Raw genomic sequence first — 23,429 nt, 5'->3', positions numbered from 1 at the left:
CCCTCTTAGTAACTTTCAAATACACAATATGGGGACACCTGGGTGGCTCAGTGGTTGAGCATCTGCCTTTGGCTCAGGGCGTGATCCAGGGGTCTGGGGATCAAGTCCTGCACTGGGCTTTCCTCAAGGAGCCTGCTTCTCCTTCTGCCTGTATCTCTGCTTCTCTCTCTGTGTCTCTCATGAATAAATAAACAAAATCTTAAAAAAAAAAAAAACACAATATGGTAGTGGTAACTATAATTACCATGCTGTACTTTAGATCCCCAGGATTTACTTATTTTGTAACTGGAAGTTTGTACCTCTTGACCACCTTCCCCCAATCCTCCCCTGACCCCACCCCTGCCTCTGGTAACCACAGTCTGTCCCATGTTCCTATGAGTTCTGGTGGGTTTTTGTTGTTGTTGTTTTTTAAAGATTCCACCCATAAGTGAGACCATCCAGTGTTTGTCTTTTTCTGTGTGACTTGACTTCATTGGGCCCTAGTTCTGAGACAAACTGTGGGCACCTTTGGAGTGAGGCCTGGAAGGAGGAGCGTGTGTCTAAGCCAGAGATGGGTTTTGTCTTGATGGGGTAGGAGTGCATAGGAAAAAAAATACAGGAATGGGGGGAAGGGGAAGCATGAGGAACTTTCTGGAAATCTGTGCCTTTTGCCTTCTTTCTGAACTTCCCTCCTCCTTCCCAGCCCCCTCTCCCCCACCCAGAACCAGGATCCAATTTCCTCTTTTTTTTTTTTTTTTTTTCCAAATACAACTCAAAACAGATTTAATCTCTGGGGATTGTTCTGAGAAGGAAACCTGTAGAGGCAAGTTGTCTCTGAACTTGCAAGATAAGTATATATATCTCCAGAGTCTGAAAATAAAAAATCCATTTGGCGTATGAAGCTGCTTGAATCTCTGGCTGCTGGCCACCTGTGTCCTGCCTGCAGCAGACATCAGCCAGGGCCCCATTTCTGGGTTAGTGGATCTCTCCTGCCCCTACTCCGTGGGGACTTTTCAGAAATAACCACACGGCAACTCTAAATCTGTGAGGGACCAGCACCCTGTGACCCACGGTGGAGGCTAAGATTGCAGATTCCTGGGCTTCCTTCCAACCGAATACACTGGAATCTCCTAGAAGCCTCTGGGGCTTCTGTTGCAGACAACCTGAACAAGTCTTCTCTGAGCAACTTTGGTCCACTAGCCAACGGCCCTGCTTGCTCTGGTCGGTGCCGGGAACCTCACTTACACACCATGCTTCAGAGACTGGGCTCTGCAATGGAACTTTCAAGCTCTTGAGAGCTGCCACCTGATGTTTCAGTCGTTCTGAAGTGAGGCCACATGTGATAGGATGGGTGTTGTTCAGTGTGTGAAACGTGTGACCCCCTCTGGTGCCAGGTGTAGTGAGGGCACAGAGTGGTACAGTGCGACATGCTGGAGTCACCTGACATGTGTCCCAGCCTGTACTTGAGTCGTATGGGAATGATGCTCTCTGACCTCCTCCCATCACTCATGGCCATAGATGTGAAACAGATGGTCCCACATCTGTTGGAAACCTGGGCCTTCTAGCCTCTGAGACAAGCCATCTCCTCTCCACCATGGGCCCCCTACCTGTGTCTGTGGGCCTCCCTACTAGGAGTCACCAGGCCAGCATTTCCCAAACTGTCTTCTAGCAACATTAGTGTGTCATGGAATGTAATAAAGCCTCCTCCCTCAAACGTACAAAACTAGCAGTATTTTCCTTTAAAATGTATTTGCAGAAGAATATGTGTATGAAAAGTGGTAAAACTATGAATGCACTTATCATCATATGATAATCCACCTTTACAAAATGGGATGCTCTATTCAGAGATGCCAGGAATTCATGCTCACTCATCACAATATGCTGTGATGGATGGCGAGATCTTTGAGGACAAGAGTCAGGATCAGTGTCCTCTCACATGTTGGTAGACTGTTACACTGGGAGCCTCCCCACATGTGGGCTCAGCATGTGACTTGCTTTGGCCCATGTGACATGAGAAGCACAATGCAGGCATAGATCTGTCAAGTGCTTCTTCTCTTTGGAGGCTTGTTCTCTTGGAACACTCTTGGGGAAGTTACCCACCAGGCTGTAAAGAAGCATGGGTAGACATGTCGCATAAATGATGGGACATCACTTGAAGAGAAAGCAGCCTTGTGGAGGAGCTGAGGCACCAGACTCTTTAGTGGGTCTTCTGGAACTTTCTAACCTAGCCTATTTGAATGAGTGTGCTGGAAAAGAACCACCCAGCTGAGCCCGGCCCAAATTCCTGACCCACAAAATCGTGAGAAATAATAAACTGTTGCTGTTTAAAGCTACTAAGTTTTGGGGTAGTTTGTTACATAGCAATAGATAACTGAGATGCTTATAGTAGGTGTATAATAAATGGGTATGAAATGAGTGAACAGCAAATCACAATGTTGGCTCTGGTACTAATCCCTTACACTGGTCCTGCATGCTCATTAAGCCTTGATTATATGTACTTTCCGGTGCAGTTCCAATGATGATTAATTATATGTGTCAACTTGACTGGGCCATGAAGTACCCAGATGGTTGGTCAAACATTATTCTGGGTGTTTCTGTGAAAGTATGTTTGAGTGAAATTAACATTTAAATTGGTAGACCAGTAGGGATGCCTGGGTGGCTCAGTGCTTGAGCTTCTGCCTTTAGCTCAGGGTGTGATCCCTGAGTCCTGGGATCCAGTCCCACATCAGGCTCCCTGTGGGAAGCCTGATTCTCCCTCTGCCTAGGTCTCTGTCTCTCTCTGCGTCTCTCATGAATAAATAAAAATAAAATCTTTAAAAAAATAATTAATAAATTGGTAGACCAGTAGAGTAGATTGCCCTCCATAGTATGGGGGTGGGCCTCATCCAATCAGTGGAAGACCTGCATAGAACAAAAGGCTGACCTTCCCCAGAGTAGGAAAGAATTCTCCTGCCTGAAAGCTTTGGAACTGGGATATTGGCCCTTCCTGCTTCTGTGCAAGCCTGCCAAACCTTCAGACTTGAACTGGAACACCAGCTCTGCAGATTCTGGACTTGCCAGTCTCTATATTTGCATAAGCTGATACCTTATAATAAATTTCTTTATCTGTAGACATAGATATATAGATATATCCTATTGGTTTTGGGTTTTTTTTTTTTGAGAATTGTGAAAAGACAGATTGTGGTACCAAGAAGGAGTGGCATTATAACAAATACCTAAAAATGTGGATGTGGCTTTGGACCTCGGTAATAAGTAGATGCTAGAAGATTTTTGAAGTACATGCTAGAAAAATCCTAATCATCTTGAAGGGACTGTTGTAGGAATATAGACATCAAAGACCATCCTGGAGAGGGCTTAGGAAGGGGAAAAGTCGCAGAGAATACAGCATGGTGGTGGGTAGAATGTGGTAGCATATGAATAGCAGAGGTGCTTCTGGTAGGACCTCAGGTGGAAATGACCAAGGCGCTATCGGAAGAGGAAGGAAAGGCAATCCTTGTTATAAAGTAGCAAAGGATTTGGCTGACTTGTGTTCTAGTGCTCTGTGGAAGGCAGATCTTGTGAGTGTCAGCTTTGGATTTATAGCAGAGGATTTCTTTTGACCAACGTGTTGGAAGGGCGGCCCGGTCCTTCCTTACTGCTTATAGTAAAATGTGAGAGATGAGAGGGAGAGAAATTGAAGAATTTTTCAGCAAAAGGGAACCAGAACTTGAAGATTTGGAAAATCCAAAGAAGCCTATATCCATACTGCAAAACGTGAGGAAACATGTTCCGGAGAAAACACCAAGGATGGGGCTGGAGGATCATTCTAAAAGATTACCCACAAATTAATCAGCCACCTCCACGGGAGCCAGGAATAGAGTTGAGGCTATAGCAGGAGAGGCACTGCCGGCGGGAGCAGGGGCAGGGGCGGGCTGGCTGTGGACAGAGAAAACGGAATGAAGTAAGGCTGTCTGATTTCTGGGATCCACAGTTCAGGGCACTAGAGATCCAGCTTCCAACATGGTTGTCCTTCAAGAGGAGGGAAAAGTGACCATGAAGTTGATTCATCAGGGATCATCAGGGCTGTCCCTCCGGTGCCAGGCCCAGGGGGCACCATCGTTTCCTCCTGGCTTGATGGGGGGGGTGCAGGATGCCAGCCCAGAGCTGAGTGGGTGGAGCCCCTGCTGGGGGCTGTGGGGTGATGTTGCCCCCCACCCCCTACCCAGTGGGCCTGGGAGCAGAACACTGAGCTAAAGAAGATTGACCTGGAGCCTTAAGATCAGATGGAATTTACCTGGCTGTTTCAGACTTGCTTGAAACTCTTACCCCTTCTTGCTTCCCAATTTTTCCCTTTTGGATGGGACCGTCTGTCTTACGCCTGTCTCACCACTGTGATGATCTGGAAGCAGGTAACTTGTTTGGTTTCACAGGTTCACAGCTGGAGAGGAGCTCTGCTTCAGGATGAATCATACCACGAGTCTTGCTCATCCCTGGTTTATTTTTTATTTTTTATTTTTTTCATCCCTGATTTAGATGACACTTAGGGAGACCTTGGACTTGGTGGATGGGTCGGCTTTGGGGCTGTTGGAATGGGGTGAATGTATTTCACATATGAGACTGGTGTGAATTTTGGGGGCTAGATGACAGAGTGCTATGGATTGAATTGTGTCCCCCTAAATGTTGAAGACTTCACCAGCCATGTGACTGTGTTTGAGATGGGGTCTTTAAGGCAATCATTTAAAAAAAAAAAAAGATTTTATTTATTTATTCATGAGAGAGAGAGAGGCAAAGACATAGGCAGAGGGAAAAGCAGGCTCCCTGTAGGGGAGTCTGATGTGGGACTCGATCCCAGGACCCTGGGATCATGACCTGAGCCAAAGGCAGATGCTCAACCACTGAGCCACCCAGGCGTCCCTTTAAGGCAATAATTAAGGTTAAATGGGAGACACCATTTAGACCATTCTCTAATAGTACTGGTGTCTTTATAAGAAAAGGCACCAGAGTTGTCCCTCTATCCTTGTGGGCACACAGATAAGGCCATGTGAGGGGACAGCAAGAAGGTACACCTGCAAGCCGAGGAGATAGGTCTCACCAGAAATGACATCTGCCAGCACCTTGACTTTGGCCTTCCAGCCTCTAGAACTACGACAAAATTAATTTCTGTTGGTTAAGCCACCCAGTCTGCGGTCTTTTGTTACGGCAGCCTAAGCAGACATTGGTGAGTGAGGAGCTGTGCACACTTGGATTTCTACTTCAGCTTTCATGAATTGACCCATTCGGCCAATATTGAAGTTCTGCTATGTGTCAGACACCGTGCAGGCACTGGTTTCACTGGTGAGCAAAATGGTCACAATTCCTATCCTCATGGAGCTTAACATCATGTAAGGGGGATGCATGTTCACCAAATAACTACTCAAGTAGACATAAAATAATATTGGTGATGAGTGCTATAGGGAGATGTCCCCTTGTCAAGGAGTTCAGGGACGAGTTTTTGATGAAGTGACACCAGACCTGAGACCTGAGTGGTTATTAAGGAGTAAACCGGGTGAAGTGGGGGAAGGAAAAGGGTTCCAAACAGAAGGTACAGCATGCTCAAAGGATGCTCCCACCACGGGGGAGTTGGTGAGCCTTCAGGGAACTAGGAAAAGTCTGCCCTGATTGGAAGGGGAGGAGACGGGCAGGGGATGGGGTTCAGGATGGGGCTGGATCTCTCAAGCTGGCTAGGCCAGGCAAGGCTTTGTCATGAGAGCTGTGGGAAGCCACCGAGATCTCTTAATCTGGGATTTGGCCACAGACAGATTTGCATTTCCAGAAGGTGCTGGTGGCTGCTGCAACGAGGAAGAGCTGCATGGAGACCTCTGAGGGAGTTAACGCAGGAGTCCAGGAGAAGCATGCAGACGGCTTGGACCAGACTGGTGGCTACAGACACGGAGGGAAGGGCTGGATTGGGCAGCTCTCTAGGAGGGTAAAATAACTGACCTTCGGGAGATGTGGGTGAGGGGGGAGTCAGACATGACCTGAGTTCTCGGAGGTGAGCTTGTGGGTGGGTAGTGGTGCTGCTCACAAGGGAGAGAACACGGGCAGGACCAAGGCAAGAGTGGGGGCAACTATTTAACTCATCGGGTGAATTTAGGCAGGTTACTTTGAAACCTCTGCATGCCTCAGTTTCCCTACCTGAGAAAAGTACTATACGTGAGGTGATGTGTGTAAGAGCCCAGCTCAGAGCAGCTGCTCCTGCATTTCAGTGCTTCCCGTCTTTTCCTCCATGAGGTGGCATGGCCAGATGCTATTGTTCCCATTTTCAGGATGAGGAAGCTGAATCTGTGTACGGCTGGAGTCCTGCCCAAAGTCACACACTGTTGGAAGCGGGCTCACAGAGAGGTCGTGGGAAGAGCCTTCCCTCTTTGCCAGGCTGCCTTTGACATCAGCGCGCAGATCCCCAGAACACAAAGTGTTCACTCATCAGCTGCTCAGTCATCACTGGAGGCCTGGGATTGGGCGGGGGTGTGGGGGTGTGGGGATGGGGGTGGGGAGAGAACCAAGTTCAGGTGGGAAATGCAGTGGGGAAAGGGGACAAGGGAGGGAGGGCAGGCCCACTGTCTCCGTGGAGAGCCAGGCAGTTAAACACTAAACTCATACAGTAGCTAACTTCCAACACCCAGGATGGTTATAGGTTTAGTTTGTATTCACATAAAGTCCAAGATGGGAGAGCTCCTGGGTGGCTCAGTGGTTGAGCATCTGCCTTTGGCTCAGGGCATGATCCCGGGGTCCTGGGATCGAGTCCCACATCAGGCTCCCTGTGGGGAGCCTGCTTCTCCCTCTGCCTGTGTCTCTACCTCTCTTTCTGTGTCTCTCATGAATAAATAGATAAAAATCTTTTTTTAAAAGTCCAAGATGGGTACTTGGATTGGCAGGCAGCCTTCCTCCAAGGGGAGATTTGGGCACCCAGGCTCCTTCTATCCTGGGGCTTTGCCACCTCCTAGGCCCGCACATGGTCATAGCAGCAGGGAAAAGAAAGTGGATGAAACACATCTGCTTCTTAATGTCCTTAGCCCAGAAGAGAGACACATTGCTTCCACTCACACTCTACTGGTGACCCTTGATGACAAAGGAGATGGAGATGTAGCCCAGCTGGGTGCCCAGGAAGAGGAAGAAATGAGAGTGGTGACCAGCTACCCCAGCTTGGTCAAGAGGCCAGGGAGCACCCAGGCTCTGCTGGAATTTCCTCCAGACAGGAGGGGACCAGCCCTGGGGTAAGTAAGTTGAAGGAGCCAGGCTTGATCCCAATACACTGGCTGACCGTTGGCAAGGGAGAGCCCTTACTGGGTGTCCTCTTAAGGGCAATGGAAACAGCCTGTAGCGGACACCAACAGGAAAGCTGTCCTGAGTTCTTTAGGAGAGCAGGCTGTGAGGAATTAGTGAGCAAAAACCCCTATACTGCACCTACCAAAGCATTTATGGGTTGGCAGAGAAAGAATGTTGTGAACTTTAATTGGGCAGCCCTAGTGAGGTGAAAGCCTCTCTGAGAAGGGACATATGAGCAAAGACACAAAGATGCTGAATCAGAAGGATACCTGTAGAAGGGAAGGGAACAGCAAGTGCAAAGGCCCTGTGGTAGGAACAGGCCCACTATATTCAGGACCTCACTGCAATAATCTGGGCCTGAGGTGATGGTGGTAACAATAAGTGGGAGCAAGGGGAGAAGTAGTTAGATTCTTGATCTATTTTGTATGTTTATCCCTCCTTACCTCACTTCCTTCCTTTTTTAGTTTTCTCGAAGGGACTCATGAAGACACACCGAGGTGTTTCCACATATGTGCCCTTTTCTAGATGGTAAACCCTTTGAGGGCAAGGCCTGGGCCTGACTTCTCTCCTTACCCTCACACCTGGCATGGGAGGGCCCATTGCCAGTGCCTGGCAAACAAGTCGGTGGAGAGACTGCACGTCCTCCTGAGTCATCAGATTTCACGGGGCTGAGCCGAAGCCCTGCTTGTCAGCATATTGCTCACTGATGTGGAAAGCTTTCCTGTGGTCTAGACACTCCTGACTCCCATCTAAAGAGACCTTCTAAAGAAGGGCAGTGTGTCCGATGGAAGGAGATGGGGCTGCCGTGTCCTGAGCCCACAGGGCTACCAACTTCACAGGTTCTATTCAGTCCTGGATGTTCCCACGTGCTAATTTCCCAGGAGGCGACAGGACACGCAGATGGCTATGCCCAGCAGGGATCCTGGGCCCCAAGCAGCAGGGCTCTGGGCTCCTACCATGCTGGGCTCAGCACTGCTCGCTCACTGGCTTGTGAGTGGGATCCCCAGTGACTTTTTTGGGGGGAACGCCTTGAGCTTGGTTGTGGTGTGCTCTTTCCTCACGGCCCCGCAGCCTTTGTTTAAGCTGGGCCTTTCCGTGCAATCCCCCTGACTGCCCCCCCCCGACTTGAACAGCAAGTGGGGTACCACTGATGTTTACAACCCAGGCTCTGGATTTTGAGAGGGTCTTACATTCAACACATTGCTGCAGGCTTCCGGCTTTCTCCAGAGTCACGTTCTGAGAGTCATGTATTTCCTGTGCTCTCATGCCACAAATTAACTGCCTTTTCACTTTTCCCACAGGTTTCATATCTCATCCTGTGTGGCAGGGGATCATGGTGTAGCGGTTACAAAATGTGTGAACTCTGGAGTCACACAGACTTGAGTGGGCATCACAGCTTCTGCTCTTCCTTGCAAAGCCCTCTGAGCCTCAGTTTATTCGTCTGTAAAATGAGCACAGTCATAGTATCTACCCAGGAGCTCGGTGGTGAAGATTAATTGAGGTAGTGACATAATGCCTAGACCCACAATAAAGACAAGCTATTATTGTCCTTAATCATAACTCAAAATGAGGCGGCTGGAGCTCAGGGCTGGCGGGCGTCCCCTCCCTCCGGCTCTACATCTTGCTCCTACTCCTACCAGCCTCTTGGTCCAGTTCCACAGCAGGCCAGAGCAAAATGAGAAAGCCCTGCGTGTTCTGGGCCTTTGGGGGAATCTGTGAATAGCTGAATCCGTGAATGATGCCTCTGCAGGTGCCAGGGCCCGACAGCCCCACCCTCGCCCAGCGCCAGAGCTCTGCCTGCCAGACCCTTGTCAGCGGTTACAACCAACAACTGCCTCCCGCTGCCCGAGTTTTATCAAAAGCTCAGTTGAGAGAAATAAAGTTCATGGGGGTTATTTAAAGGCCATGCATTCCATCCATTCTTCCAGATGAGACTTATCCCTGAAGCGAGTCGGGCTCTCATGAAGCTGAGTTGCTCTTGGACCACATGATTTAGCTGCCACAAAATCTTTATTATGTCCCTCCCTTACGATGGGGCTTTATGGAAAATGACTGGAGGAGTCTGGCTGTCGCATTTATTTTGGGACGCTGCTGTTGCTAATACTTGCTGCCCCAGGCAGTGTTCTCTATAAGACCTAGAAGGAAATATATTTCAGGCTCCAGCTCCTGGCAAAGCTCCGCATCCTCAGAGCAATCAGTGGGCTTCTGACCTCTGGGCAATGGGACCCGTGAAACTGACTCCTGTTCTCATTTTCCTCGGGCTTCCAGGAAGCTCAGATTCAGGGCTCAGCCTTTACCCTCGCCGATCTCTTGACCTGTGACACAAGGCAGACGATTTCTTTCCAGATGCTGGTTTCTAACAGATGGGATTGTTAGGAGTTATTATTATCATTTCGTATGCATGTTGTCAACTCCATCAGGGCTCTGGGGGGACCGGAGTGGGAGTTTCTATCCTGGAAAGTGGAGGAGGGAGACCTGGCCAGGGTGGGTGGGAGAAGCACCGGGGTGGACACGGAGGAGAGGAAGTGGCACAAGCTTGACAGCTGAGGGACATGTCCCTTCCTAGGCCACTGCAGAGGTGAGGGAGGTCCGGCCTCCCTGAACCGGAGGGTGTGAAGGGAGATTTTTCCAGGACTTTGAGAAGAGAACTGCAGTCATTGCTCAATTTGAACTTCTCCCTGCGGCCCCCTCTGGCTTTCTGGGTATTTCTGTGATGTTGTGAAACACCGAAATTTGCAGTGTCTTGTTTCTCTTCCTCTTCGCTCCCCACCCCAGGCCCTCCCACCGTCTTTTCCCTTTCCCTTCCTGGCCCCCTCCAGCGACCACTGCCCCCCATCCCTCCCATCCGTCCATGGGCCCTGCTGTGTCTGCGCTGCCAGAGCAAACAGAGGAGGCGAGGACTCTGGATCCCTGCAGGAAAGCGAACGCCAAAGGAACGCTCTACTCCGAGCCACTCATTTAGGAACCAACGTGACTGCCATTTATCTGGTTTATGCTCCTGGGTCCTGTGCCGCTGCAGCTGGTGGCACATTCCCGCGCTGTCCTGGCCAGGCCCCCTCACCTGCCTGTCTGTCCATCTAGCTAGGGCAGGCTTCTCATTCTGCACTATTGATATCGGGGGCCAGATGCTTCTTTGCTGTGGGGCCTGTCCTGGGCTTTGTAGGGTAGTTTGCAGCATCCTTGGCTTCCGCTCATCGGATGCCAGGAGCACCCCCCACCCCATGACAATCCGAAAGGTCTCCAGACATCACCACATGTCCCTTGGTGGAGGTGGCAGGGCACCGTCCCCAGGTTGGGAACAGCTGTCCCTTTCCCCCTTGCTCACTGGTATCCTCCCTGGACAGAATCTTCTCTGGGGTACAGACCCAGTTTGTGTTTCTTCCTGCAGCTCTGGTCATCTCTCATGGGGTCACCATCTCCTTCTGATAGCAGAGGGCAGTCCTCGCGCATTGTGGATATCAGGCCCATGTTGGTTTGGTCTTGTGGGCCTTCTCTCTCTCTGCCAGCTGTCATCGTGCAGGTGGGGCCTCACAGGCACAGGGTGCATGATGTTAGCATGTGGCACAGGCAGGGCACAAGCGCAGGCCTCTGTCCCCAGAGCCCAGGCTCTGGACCGCTGATCTCCAGCGATACCCCTTCCCTCTAGATATGCCTCTGCCAGAAGGCAGACAAGATCAGGCTAAAGCCCAGGGAGGAGAGGGAGGTGGCCCGCTTGAGGTCACGCAGCATCGCCTGGATCACTTTGATGTGAGGCCAAGCGTCTTGGGAGTTGGATTTAGCCTTTATTCTAGTCTAGAAATGGCCAAGTGGTGTTGCTTAAATGTCTGACAGGAGCCCCCGACTCTGGTGAGTGGAGGAGGTGTAGGGAGGGCGCTTTGCTACCTCTGGGAAGGGGACTTGCAGGGCTCGCAGACTCCGAACGGGCGAATTCCTGGCTGCGGACCTTCTGCGCTGGGCCTCCGTGGGCAGCGGTGCCCTCCCTGCCCTGGGCGCTGGCGGAAGAGCGCTTCTTACCAGGCCCAGCGATGATTGATGAAGGAGGAACAGGGGGTACAATGGAGGGGCTTTGTTCCCTAAATGCCATTCACATGACTCTCTGACCTCAGGGCTCTTCCCCTTTCTCTTGTCTTTTTCTCCTTCACTGCATTCAGCTCTGCTACAGTTTCCCTTCTCTGTTTTTCTTTTCTCAATCCACACAAAGCCCTCAGAGGGCTGGAGCGGCCCCCAGGCCTCCTGCCTCTTTCTGAGGTTGGTTTCCAGTTCCTGGACTGCGGTCCTGGGGTCGTGTGCCCTGGAGTGCGTGGGAGGCCTCGGGGGGGCCTGGTGGGGAGCAGGCAGGCACGCCTGGCTTGGAGCCGCATCTTCAGTTTCTAGAAGCCTTGTCCGCAGCGGCTCTACTCCGCTCAGTCAGAATCACCTGGATAAGCTTCCAAACAGACGGATAACCAGGCCCCACCCTGAGATTGTGATTTCGTGGTTCTGGAGTGCGGCCCGGGATGGACAGGATGTAAGATCTCTCCAGGTGATTCTGACGTGTGGCCAGGAGTGAAAGCCACTGTTTTATGAGGGCCGAGCGCCACACGGAGAACACGGAATGCTGTTTAGGGGAGCTGGGGCCCAGTCACACAACCCTCGGCCAGCCACATGTCCCAGGCAAAGCCCCTTCTCTCTTGGGCAGGAGCCCCTGAAGGAGAGATGACAGATCTGGGGAATTTGAGTCTTGAAAGGGGTTTGGAAAACCAGCCAATCCATTCCTTCTTTCTCTCTCTTTTTTAAAAAAAGTATTAATTTCTTCATGAGAGACACAGAGAGAGAGGGAGAGACATAGGCAGAGGGAGAAGCAGGCTCCATGCAGGGAGCCCGACGTGGGACTCGATCCTGGGACCCTGGGATCATGACCTGAGCCAAAGGCAGACGCTCAACCGCTGAGCCACCCAGGTGCCCCCAATCCATCCTTTCTTTCTATAAACATGAAGCCTGTGTGTGTGTACGTGTATATGGGGGTGTGTAAGTGGACTGCCCGGGGTCCCTCAGGGCCACAGGGTCAGGCCTGCGGGTCAGGCTTTGGGCTGTCTCCTCCCGCTGACTACACTGTGCTGGGCCCTTCAGGGAGTTCTCTCCAGATTAGTCTGCGGGGGGGACTGTGTCCCTGGGAGTAAATACCAAGGGGTCTCCCCACTGTATACAGGGGGGAGGAGGCTGGCCTGCCAGATCCGGGGAAGGGGAAGCCAATGGCTCCAGCCAGGGGCTGTTGCTCGATTTGCAAGAGAACTTTTGCAGAGCTGCTGACTTTTTGCAGCTGTTTTACAGGCCCTATGGACTGAAAAGGGGAAGTTGGGCTGCATTTAGAAAGTTGTCCACAAAGAGGAATGGCGGGGGTGGGGGTGAGGAGAGTGGCTGGGTTGCAGAGCAGGAGGAGGAAGATGGGTGAGCCGGGAGAGATGCCAGCAGGGCCCTGAAGATGAGGGTTTGACTTGGGCCTACATTTGTCACTTTGGAAGCTCTTGGGGCTGGTGGGGGAGAGGATGAGGGGCAGAGAGGGCTGTTGGGGGTAAAGAGAAGGGGACAGAAAAAGCAAAGAAAAGACGGGGGCAGGGAGAATGAGTTCCCAGTCCCAGAGTCCCCAGCTCTTTCTTGGATTGGAAACAAACACTGAGTGTGCTGGGAGCATGGCCAGTCCTGGCCCAAAGGCCCAATGAGCGGTTTCCTCTAAAGGGGTGCAGGGACATGGTGAGAGGTGCAGAGACAGCAGGAGAGGCTTTGTCAAGTTGGCCCAGCCCCCATGCCGGGGGATGTTGAAGGAAGAACTCCCCACTCCCCCCAAGGTGTGCAGAGATCTCTCCGGCCCTAAGGCCAGGAATGAACCCCACCCCCTCAGGCCTGACCAGGGGCTCAGGCCCTTTGAAGCAGCAGTAACAATCGGCAGGAGGATCCTAGCCCTGGGGTGGGGCTCCCAGGAGGGGCCCACAGACCTGACTGAAAATATCCATGCCTGAGTTTTTCTGCTCCTGCAAGTAGTTCCCACTGCCCCATCACAAGTGTCCTGCCCCAGGTCCCAGGGAGAAGAATGGAGCTCCCAGCGACCATTCTGGTCCCCCTCTCCCTGCCCCCACCAAGCCCGCTGTTCCCCTCTGGCACCTGCAGGGTGCTATGCTCAGCTACCCCCACACTGAGCCTTGGCCACGGTGTGGGTGTGAGGATGGAGCGAGGGGGTCCAGGTGGAGGCATATCAACTGTGAGCCTGAGCTCTCTTCACAGAAGGTCCTGCCCTCACTGGAAATGTGCTGAGCAAGCCTTCTCGTCCCAAGTGGCTCCACTCAGCAGAACCAGGAGGAGAGGACTCAGAAGCAGAGACTATCTGTCCTAACACTGACTGTGACACACTGGCCACAAAGATGGTGCCACCGCCTTCCTCAGGGACACGGGAGAAACAGCAACCAGAGGGAACTGCTCCGAGGACGGGCACACAGGGCAGCCGTTGAGGGCTGCCTAGGTCACTGGGTCCCCCTGGGGACACTCTGCTGCCTTGATGGTGAGCATCTGAGGCCAGAAATACAACTCTCAAAGAGCCTGCTCAGTGGGCCCTTGGCACAGCAGGCAACTCGATTCAGCTCAACCAGACTCTGTGTTTATTGAGTGTTTAGTGAGTCTCTACTGGGCACCAAAATTGCGCCATCCACCACGCTAAGTGCTGGGGATGTAGGAGAGTGCAAGCCGGGCATAGTCCCTGGTATAGGTGCCAGAGGGCTTATGTGACTCTGTGTTCCTACCCCCCAGGGGGGAAATGGGAGGAGGCCAGGCCCTTCCCCCTGTGTCTCACTGGAGAGAAGAGACAAGATCCACTTACAGGAAACACTCAGAGAACCAGACACAGTTTAAATAGATACATTACTGGCTCTGCTAACCACACGTGGACATGGCTAGGCCCAGGCCGTGCAAGACTGAAGAGTTCTGGGTGCACTCCACAGGCAGCCCTACTGGGGCTGAGTCACTTTCCAAGCTCTACGGAAGGATGGAAGATTAGGGGGGCCTGACTTCTAACCTCGAAAAAAAAAAATCACATGAGTACGCTGGACTAGGAAGTCTGTATGGACTCAACCACCTTCCTTGGTTCCTTCTTTCCGTTGGCCGGCCTCTCTCTTTCTCCTTCTTCCATTTCACTCAGAGCTGGAAGCCTTCCATGGCAAATGGGTGGACGCCAGGTTTGGCTGAATGCTTCCCGTTCACAAAGCACGGTGCTCGCTGCAGTAGGATTATAAACAACACAGGCCTTACCCTTTAAGGACTTTCAAACCAACTTGGGCTCATGAAATGCTGTAACAGAAGATAGTGAGAGCTGCTTGAGTGGGGGTAGGGGGCTGCAGGAGAGTTGAGTCCCATCCCTGAGTACAGGATTTGGAATATCAATGCTGTGCTGTGTGTGCACGAGCCTGTGCGCACTTCCTGGTTTTTTAATCTCAAACTTCAGAGAAATTATAAGAATATTACAAGTAATTTCTATCCGTCTTTTCTAAGGTTATTTACATCATCTGGAATCCTTTGAGAACAAGTTAGAGCCATTTTGCCCCTTTGCCTTAAATACTTCAGTGTGCATTTCAAGAGCATTGCTTGACATCATGCGGTTCCCTTATGGCTGAGCCTTCCTCTTATTTCCAGACAGCATCGGATCACTCTAAACCCTAAATAAAACTTGCTTAATGGCAGACAGCTAGTCTGCTTTTCTGCTTGATGCCATGCTGGCAGTCTGGCCGTTGGGGGCTGCCTGGGTCACAGGGTCCCCCAGGGAAGCTCCCCTGGCGTTGGTAGCCGTGCCTGAGTCGGCCTGCAACCAGACAGCTAATGTGCCCTGGTAGAGCCCTGGCCAGGCCTTGGCTCAACTGCTCTCTTTCCCTTCACTTTGTTTTTGTATTTTCTGTACATTCTCCCACCCATAGATATGGATGTTGCATGATACTGGCTTTCTAGTGTCCAGCATGGCCTGATGGAAGCGGAGAGAACCTGGCTGGGCACTCACTCTCGCTGGGCCTTGGATGGCAGCCTGGGCTCCTCTGAAAGCACAGGGAGGCTTCCTTTCCCTCATTCGTGGGAGGAGGCTCTATGGCTTGGTCTGGCTCTCAGGCCAGTGGCCCCGCTCAGGACTGGCAGTCATCGGCCGAGGGAACATTTTCCAGAGTACAGCTGAGGGACAGAATGTCTCCACGAGATGGGCTGGGATGGGCAGGGCTCTGGAAAGGCCCCTGCTTGTTCTGGGAGGTGTTCAGGATGCTGAGGCTTTGGAAATCCAAGGTGGCTGTTCATGACTGCTCCCAGCTTTGGAAGGCGGAATGAACGGGTGCCCGTTTCTTTAGGTTCACTGGCAAAGGTGAAGCCCAGTGCTGCTGACCTGGGACCAGGCCCTCTGTGGGGCCTGGGGAGGGTACTGGGTGTTGAAGGGGAGCACGGTGTAAAGGGCCGGACTCCAGAGTCATGAGATGCTGTTCACGTCCAATGGGCCTTGGCTGGAGCTCCACCGGCACTGGCCTTGACACAAAACCAATGTGATCTCTGGACCTGCACTCAAGCGAGCCTCTGATGGAGCAGGTTGGAGAAGCCCCAGTGAACCGGTGAAAACAGAACATGCTAGAGGCATTTAACTGGGTACATCAGCCCCACGCAAGGAGAGGCCAGGGAAACGAGACACCAGAACGGGCCTGCACAGTCAAGACACGCTCCAGGGAGGAGGTGAAGCCTCCGTTTCCAGCCGCCTCTTCCTGCTGTTCTGCTTTTGCACACAAGCAGCACACCCAGTTCCAGCTCTGTTCTGTTATCGTGGGCAAGTCAGTTTACCTCCTTGGGCCCGTTTCCTCCTCTGTGAAATGGGAAGTGGGGCACTTGTACCATGGGGTGGGGGGTGGGGCGGTGCTGAGAGGGAATCCAACGTGGGTGGGCTTCAGGGGTGCGTGGAGACTTCACAAAATGAGCCCCAGCCCAGACTTTGAGGGCCTGCTTCTGCATAGGTTTTGTTTGTTTGTTTGTCTGGAATGAGCTCCTCCGGTGGTCCTTGGAGCAGAAGCCAGGTGCCTATGGGGTCTTCGCATCCCGGGTCTCTAAGTTGATTGACCCCAGGCTCCAGAGACCCAGACCGAGGCCTCCATTCCTTGAGTCGTCCTGCCGGTTGTCGGGGAAGGCCTGGCACGGGTGGGGGCACCCCGGCTTCCCACCGGCCGCCCTGGGCCCTCCCACTCGGGAGCTGTGCCATGCTCAGGGTGGCCTGAATGCAGCGCCCTCTCCCTCCCTAGGAAGCCTCAGTGCACCCATTACCATTTCCATGGCGCTCTCCTCCCGGCCCCATGGAAATCACGAGGCTTTCCGAGGCCTGTGCAGACTTCAGAGAGGCCCCAGCCTGCCCCCGGGCCGGGCCGCCCTGAGCCCGCTGCTCGCCGAGACAGAGCCCCCTCTCTCCTCGCCGCCGCTCGCTCTCCCACAGAGCTGACGTTTCTCGGCGGCCCAGCTGGCTGCAGTTTTTAGAAATAACAATATCCCCGGGGGGAGGAGCGGCGGGTGAATGGGCGCCTTTGTCCGGGGCCCCGCGGAGCCCGATTAATTATGCGCCGCGGAGCGCGGGCAGCGCGGAGGCCCGGCCCCGGCGGCTGAAAGGCCCGGGCTTGGGAGCGCGCCCCGGCTCCGCGCCGCCGCACAAAGGGCCGAGAACCAGAAAACCGCCAATTACCCGCAGTTTGTATTTGCCCTTGTCTCGCTGACACCGCGGACGGCCCTCCCCGGGCGGCTGCACTTTGAGGGTTTTCAGGCCCTTTCTCGGTTACCAGGGGCGACTGGGCAGCGGGCTGGGGGCTCGGGGAGGGCCGAGGCTTGGGTGGGATCGTGGGCGCGGGGGGGGGGGGGGCGCCCCTGGGGACCTCGTCTCAAATCCAGACGCTCAGGCCAGAGCTGCGGATTCCCGGGCCCCGCCCCAGAGGGCTCCCTGGCTCCGTGGCTCGGGGTGCCCGGGGCATGCTTAACAGGCAGCCTGGATGGTTGCATTTAAAAAAAAAAAAATGAGGGATCCCTGGGTGGCGCAGTGGTTTGTCGCCTGCTTTCAGCCCAGGGCGCGATCCTGGAGACCCGGGATCAAATCCCACGTCGGGCTCCCTGCATGGAGCCTGCTTCTCCCTCTGCCTGTGTCTCTGCCCCTCTCTCTCTCTCTGTGACTATCATAAATAAAAATTTGAAAAAAAAAAAAAATGAAAGGAGAACAGGGAAGTGCCCCATCTTCCGCGTAAGGGTTCGTGCCTTTTGACAAACCTACACATCTGTGTAACCTACACCCTATGAAGCTACAGAGCAATGCTATCATTCGAGAACGTTCCATGGATCCTCTCTCCAGCCTCCCCTCCCCACCCCCACTCCAGCACCTACCGCTGCCCACCCGCCCCGGTGTGTGTGTGTGTGGGGGGGGGGGCCCAAGGGACCCCTGGCCTGACTTTTAGCATCACGTTCAGTTCCACCTGTTCAGAGACTGTGATAAGTGGAGTCATATGGCCTTCACTCTTGTTTCTGACCTCTCTCGGCATAAATGTTTTTGACATCCGCCCATGTTGTGTGTATCAGTAGTTTGGTTTCTCTTTATTTATCTGTCCACCTGTTGATGGACACCTGGACCGCTTCCAGTTTGGAGTTGTTATAAATAAAGCTGCCATGATCATTTTGTACAAGTCAGGTCCCTCTTGTGGACATCTGTTTTATGTCTTTGGGGTAAATATCTAGGAGTGGAATTGCCGGGTCATAGGGAAGGTATTTAGCGTTAGCGGATACCACCAAACTGCTTTCTAAAGTGGGTGTACAATTTTGCATCCCCACCAACAAAGTAGGAGCGTCCCAGTTGGTCTCCAGTTGATCAGCACTTGGTGTTGCCTGTTTCACTTGAGCCATTCCAGTGAGGGTGAGGTGATAGCTCAAGCTCATTGTTGTTTTCAGGCCAGGTGATTTTAATTACTGATCTCCAATGACCACACTTGGGATAAACTCCTGTCTAGTGCAAGTCTTGCACTTGCCTGTAAGTTCCAGTGTGGTAAATGACCTCCCCAAAGCCCATAGCCAGAGACCAGATGATTACCCAGGACTCCTAACTACCAAACAAGGGCTCTCTCCTTGATATGATGCTGCCTTCTTGGCTTACACCTGGTGGGCCTGGGTACATGTGCTTGTGTGTGTGTGTGTGTGTGTGTGAGAGAGAGAGAGAGAGAGACAGAGAGAGTGGATCTTGCTTTGCCTAGGACCATTCAGAATGGACCTGGAAGGACATTTCTTTTCCCCCTTTTTTTTTTTTTTGAGGTTTACTTATTTTTTTAGTAACCTCTATACCCAATGCGGGGATTGAACTCAGAATCCTGAGATAAAGAGTCTTATGCTCCTCTGAACACCCAGGTGCCCCTGGAAGGGCATTTCAGAAGAGTCTCTGTCTGCTACCCAAGCAGTAGGATCCATGGGACTCTGGAGTCAATAGATTGGGCTTGGCTAGGTAGGTGTGGACACATGCACACATAGTGACAAAGGTAGGAACTGGTTTCTGGCTCTCCTTAACACTTACTTCCAGGGCACAGACCAATCCCAAGAGTCCCTTTGCTTCAGCCACCCATAGAGAGTCTTAGATATTTTCTGATCAAGCACAGATGAGGTGTTGGGTGATGGGACTGAGGAGGCAGGAGTCTTGGGCCTCCAAAATCACCTTTGCCTGTAAGCGTTTTCCTATGTGTGGTATTTATTTATTTACTTACTTACTTATTTATATTTTTTTGATTTTTTTTCTAGGTGTGGTTTTTAAGACCCTCTGGAACCTGGCCTTATAGCCTTGTATCTGGCTGCCTCCATTTTCTATACTATACTCCAGCGATCTTAGATGCCTATCTATCCACCATTGTCCCTCCATCTTATCAATACATACCATGGTGATTGTATTCTCCAAAGGTGGCTGCACCAAAATATATATCCCATCCCATGTGCTCTTTTTTTTTTTTAATTAGATTTTATTTATTTATTCATGAGACACACACACACACACACAGAGAGAGAGAGGCAGAGACACAGGCAGAGGGAGAAGCAGACTCCATGCAGGGAGCCCGATGTGGGACTTGATCTTGGGACTTCAGGATCACGCCCTGGGTGTGAAGACAGATGCTTAACCGCTGAGCGGAGGGGTCTGAGCTAACCCAGGCATTGCCCACATGCTCTCCTTGCAATGTGATTGACTTTCCTCCCACTGAGCAGAGGGGTCTGATTCCTCTCATTGAACCTGGGCCAGGAGGTTGTGACTGCTCTGGCCAATAGAGTTTAGCAGAAGAAATAATTTAAGACAAGTCATATAACTTCCACCTGGCTCTCTCTCTTTTTTGGGTTGCTCATCCTGGGAACCGAGCCACCATGCTGTAAGAAGCCCAAACCAGCCCACCTGGAGAGACCAATGGGGAAAACCACATGGAGAGGTACTGGGGACCCAACCTCCAGTCAGCATCAGCCACCAGATTTGTGAGTGAATGAGCCTTCAGTGATTCCAAAGCCCAGCCGTGGATGCTTCCAGAGGAGGCCCCAGACAACACGGGGCAGAGACAAGCTCTTCCTGCTGTGCCCTGTCCGGATTCCTGACCGGGAGAATCTGCAAACATAATAAATGGCTGTTTGATGTGCAGCCACAATAACTGGAATGCTTGCAGTACTGGTATTCCTTGTACCCGCTCAATCTAATTTCATAATCCCCTTGCCCTGCTCCCAGTTCTCAATTGACCTCTTTGGTTTCAAGGGCAGCTTGGATGTCAGGAGCACCCCCAGCCTCCCTCTGAGCTGCGCTGGGATTTCCTCCTTGGCACCCCAAGTATCTGCTCATCTTTGCCTTCTCCACACTGTCCTATGACTTCATGTCTGGTGTTTGCATCCCCCATAAAAGGCTCCCTGAGAGCTAGAACAGCATATGTTTTCTCTCTGGACTTGTAAGGGTCTGGCACCTAAGTGTTTGCTGAGAGATGGCATGTCCCTAAAACAGAGGGAGCAGAGCCTGAATTAAGGAAGTCACTATTCTGCTTCCCACTCCTTGCCCTCATTTCTTTAGGGCCGGGCCTTAAGCAAGAGAGACAAAAAGGGCAAGAGACAGTCCTTTCCGTCCAGAGGATTTCAGTTTATTGATTGATTGATTGATTGATTGATTTCGGTTTAATTAGGAAGATAGTAATAGAAAGACTAGAACAGACCAGTGTATGATTAAATGAGATTCACAGTCCCCAGAATGGGGAGAGGCCTGCATATGGAATGGGGTGGTCAGGGCAGGCATCCTGGAGGGGGCAAGGGCTTGGCTGTAAGAGCAGAGCTCTGAAACAAGTCTTCCTTTGATAGAACTCCCAGCCTGCTTTCCCCCACCTCCGCTCACCGGGGCCCCAGCTAAAGTGGGGTGTGTGTGTGTGTGTGTGTGTGTGTGTACATGTGGGCACACATGTATGGTTATGGAGGGGCATTGACACGTCTCTCTCCTGGGATAGTGTCTCGAGGACAAGCCTGGTCCTAACCATCTCCTCAGTTTGCTCCTCTTTCCTCCCCCTCACCAGAGGAATGGGATAAGGCAAATGGGGTGGATGCACAGGCAACCAGATGTATACCCGACGCTACGGGTGGACCTTAAAAGTGTAGTGCTGACTGAGAAAGTGAGAAGCAGAATAAAATCTACGGCACCACGTCATTTATGTGAACTAAAAACACACAGTGCCTGCTGGTGGCGGCCGTAGAGCTGTGGACTTGGTGGCTGTGGCCGCTGGGCTGGGCTCGGGGGAGGCTGGGGAGCTGAGCTGGAGCCACAGCCAGTGCGGCGGGAGAGGCTGGGCTGACCACCGCAGCAGCAGAATTTGCAGGCTGTTGTGTTTTGCAAGCCATGGGGCATGTGGAGCCTCGAGAAAACATGTTTCTCAACATCTGCCAAAATCTACCTTCAGTGGTGGCTATTCCAGAGGTGGGTTTGAACCCTTCATCACAAGACAGGAAGTAGCATTAGTACTGAGCACAAGCCCTGCTGGCAATAAAGGAAAAAATGAGATGCTCCTTGACAAATGATGCTTTTAAATCACCCAGACAAGGGAGGATCTCTTTAGATCTCAGCCCAGATCAATAAAGCTGACGATTTACTAGAAGATCAAGCTAAAAAATGAAGTAAATGTATGATGAATTCTGAGTTCTTGTTAGTTTATGTATATGTATATAAATAAAGTGCCTCAAAGCTAAAAACAAAAACAAAAACCCAAAACTAAAAATACATGTACATAGAACGACAATGTACGTTTTAGAGGGACACATATAAACATATTAATGTGGTTGCCTTTAGGAGTGGGGGACACTGGGGTAGTGAAGGAGCATCAGAGGGATAAAATAAAACAAGAGACGGCCTTTGTGCAGAAGGAACAGGGATGAGAGTGTGCCACTGAGAGAATGATTGGCTCAACTAGTGCACCTGAGGTCCAGCTAGAATGAAGAGTCAAAGCCAAAACCACTCTAGGAAATGATACTCCCAACTTTAGGATGGCACTCACATCTTCGTGGGCAGGAGGGAGCAGGACTACGGGCGGGGATTTAGCTGTAGCTGAAATGTTTTATTTCTTTAAAAAAAAATAAAGAAATCTGAAGCAAAATGGCAATCTGTTAACATCTGTTGAACCGGGGCACTTGGGTGATTCGGTGGTTGAGCATCTGCCTTTGCCTCGAGTCATGATCCCCGGGTCCAGGACTCCAGGAATCGAGCCCCGCATTGGGCTCCCTGTAAGTAGCCTGCATCTCCCTCTGCCTATGTCTCTGCCTCTCTCTGTGTGTCTCTCATAAATAAATAAATAAATAAAGTATTTAAAAAAAATCTTTTGAACCTGGGGAATGGCCATGTGGGTTTCTGTTCAATTATAATTGTTTTTTTTTTTTTTTTAAGTAAGCTTAACACGCAAAGTGGGGCTTAAACTCATGACCTCAAGATCAAGATTCATGTGCTCTATCCACTGAGCCAGCCAGTGCCACTCCGTTTTATTATTTATGCCATTGCCTGCTATGTACAGAGTGAACAGCCACAGGAAACTCTTTTCTGAATGGTTGAATTGATCAGCTATTGACCTTCTTGGGGATGGCAGATACTAGGTGGTCATTGTACAGAACTGCTACAAGTGACCCCTCAAAGGGGAGAGGTTAGGGCCTGGGCTCTGGGAACCCCCTTATATAGTGAGGAGCTCAGCAACTCAATCTATGGTATAGACTATACTGGATGACTCTTCCCATCCCTGGCCACAGCTGACAGGTATGGAGGGAATATCTGAATCAAGCTGATTCAATCAGATTCTCTGTCAAGATTCTGGGATTTTGAACCAAGAGGCAGAAACTGGTAGATGTGGAAATGGCGCTGCTTTCATGGAAGTGTTCTAAGAAGGGGGTTCATGGATTCTAGAACCTCTTAGGTCCTTGGAACTGTCCTGCCTCTGGCCTGTCCTGAAGCTGAGGTGTTCAATCGCTTCTTGAAATTTAATAAATTTATTATTGTTTGCCAGGGTTGATTTCTATTACTTGTCCTGTGGAGTAGGTTAATATAATATCTTATTATATTTTCCAGCTGTCCCCTAGTGCTGCTTTTAATACATATGGTACCTTTATTCAGTTAGAAAAAGGTGCCCCTCTAGACAGACAAATTAGAAAAAGCTGTTTTTTCCTCCAAGCAGATACAGTCCCTCACCAGGATGAAATGTTTGGCCAGTGGAATGTAGGGCTGGGTTTCAAGGGCCACCATTTGTATCCTGGCTGATTTGTCCTCTGCACCAAGGTGTCATTCAGACTATGAAGCATTTATGTCAGATAAGATTTATTAGAAATGTTGGTGTATCTACAAGCCCTGTTTAGGACTTTAATGCTCGTGACCACAAATATATAATTTTTAAACTTTGTGTGTTGAAATCTGTAGAAGGTCAAGCCTTGGGGTGCCTGGGTGGCTCAGTTGGTTAAGCATCTGCCTTCATCTGCCCCCATGATCCTGGGGTCCTAGGACGGAGCCCGAATTGGGCTCCCTGCTGAGCAGGGTGCCTGCTGTCTCTCCCTCTTCCCCTCCCTGCTTCTTGTGCTCTTTCTCACTATCTCTCTCTCTCTCAAATAAATAAATAAATAAATAAGTTAAAAAAAAAAAAAAAAAA

General features: G+C 51.3%; 1 pseudogene; it reads left to right on the top strand.

Annotated features, from left to right (window-relative positions):
• Window positions 1-20,858: 20,858 nt before the first annotated feature.
• LOC112915384 (mitochondrial import inner membrane translocase subunit TIM14 pseudogene) lies at window positions 20,859-21,425 on the top strand (annotated as a pseudogene).
• Window positions 21,426-23,429: the final 2,004 nt, after the last annotated feature.

Source organism: Vulpes vulpes, chromosome 16 (genome assembly GCF_048418805.1).
Source record: "Vulpes vulpes isolate BD-2025 chromosome 16, VulVul3, whole genome shotgun sequence".
Taxonomy (NCBI): domain Eukaryota; kingdom Metazoa; phylum Chordata; class Mammalia; order Carnivora; family Canidae; genus Vulpes; species Vulpes vulpes.
The sequence above is the reverse complement of the archived record's forward strand: the minus strand, read 5'-3'. Positions and strand labels throughout refer to the sequence as shown.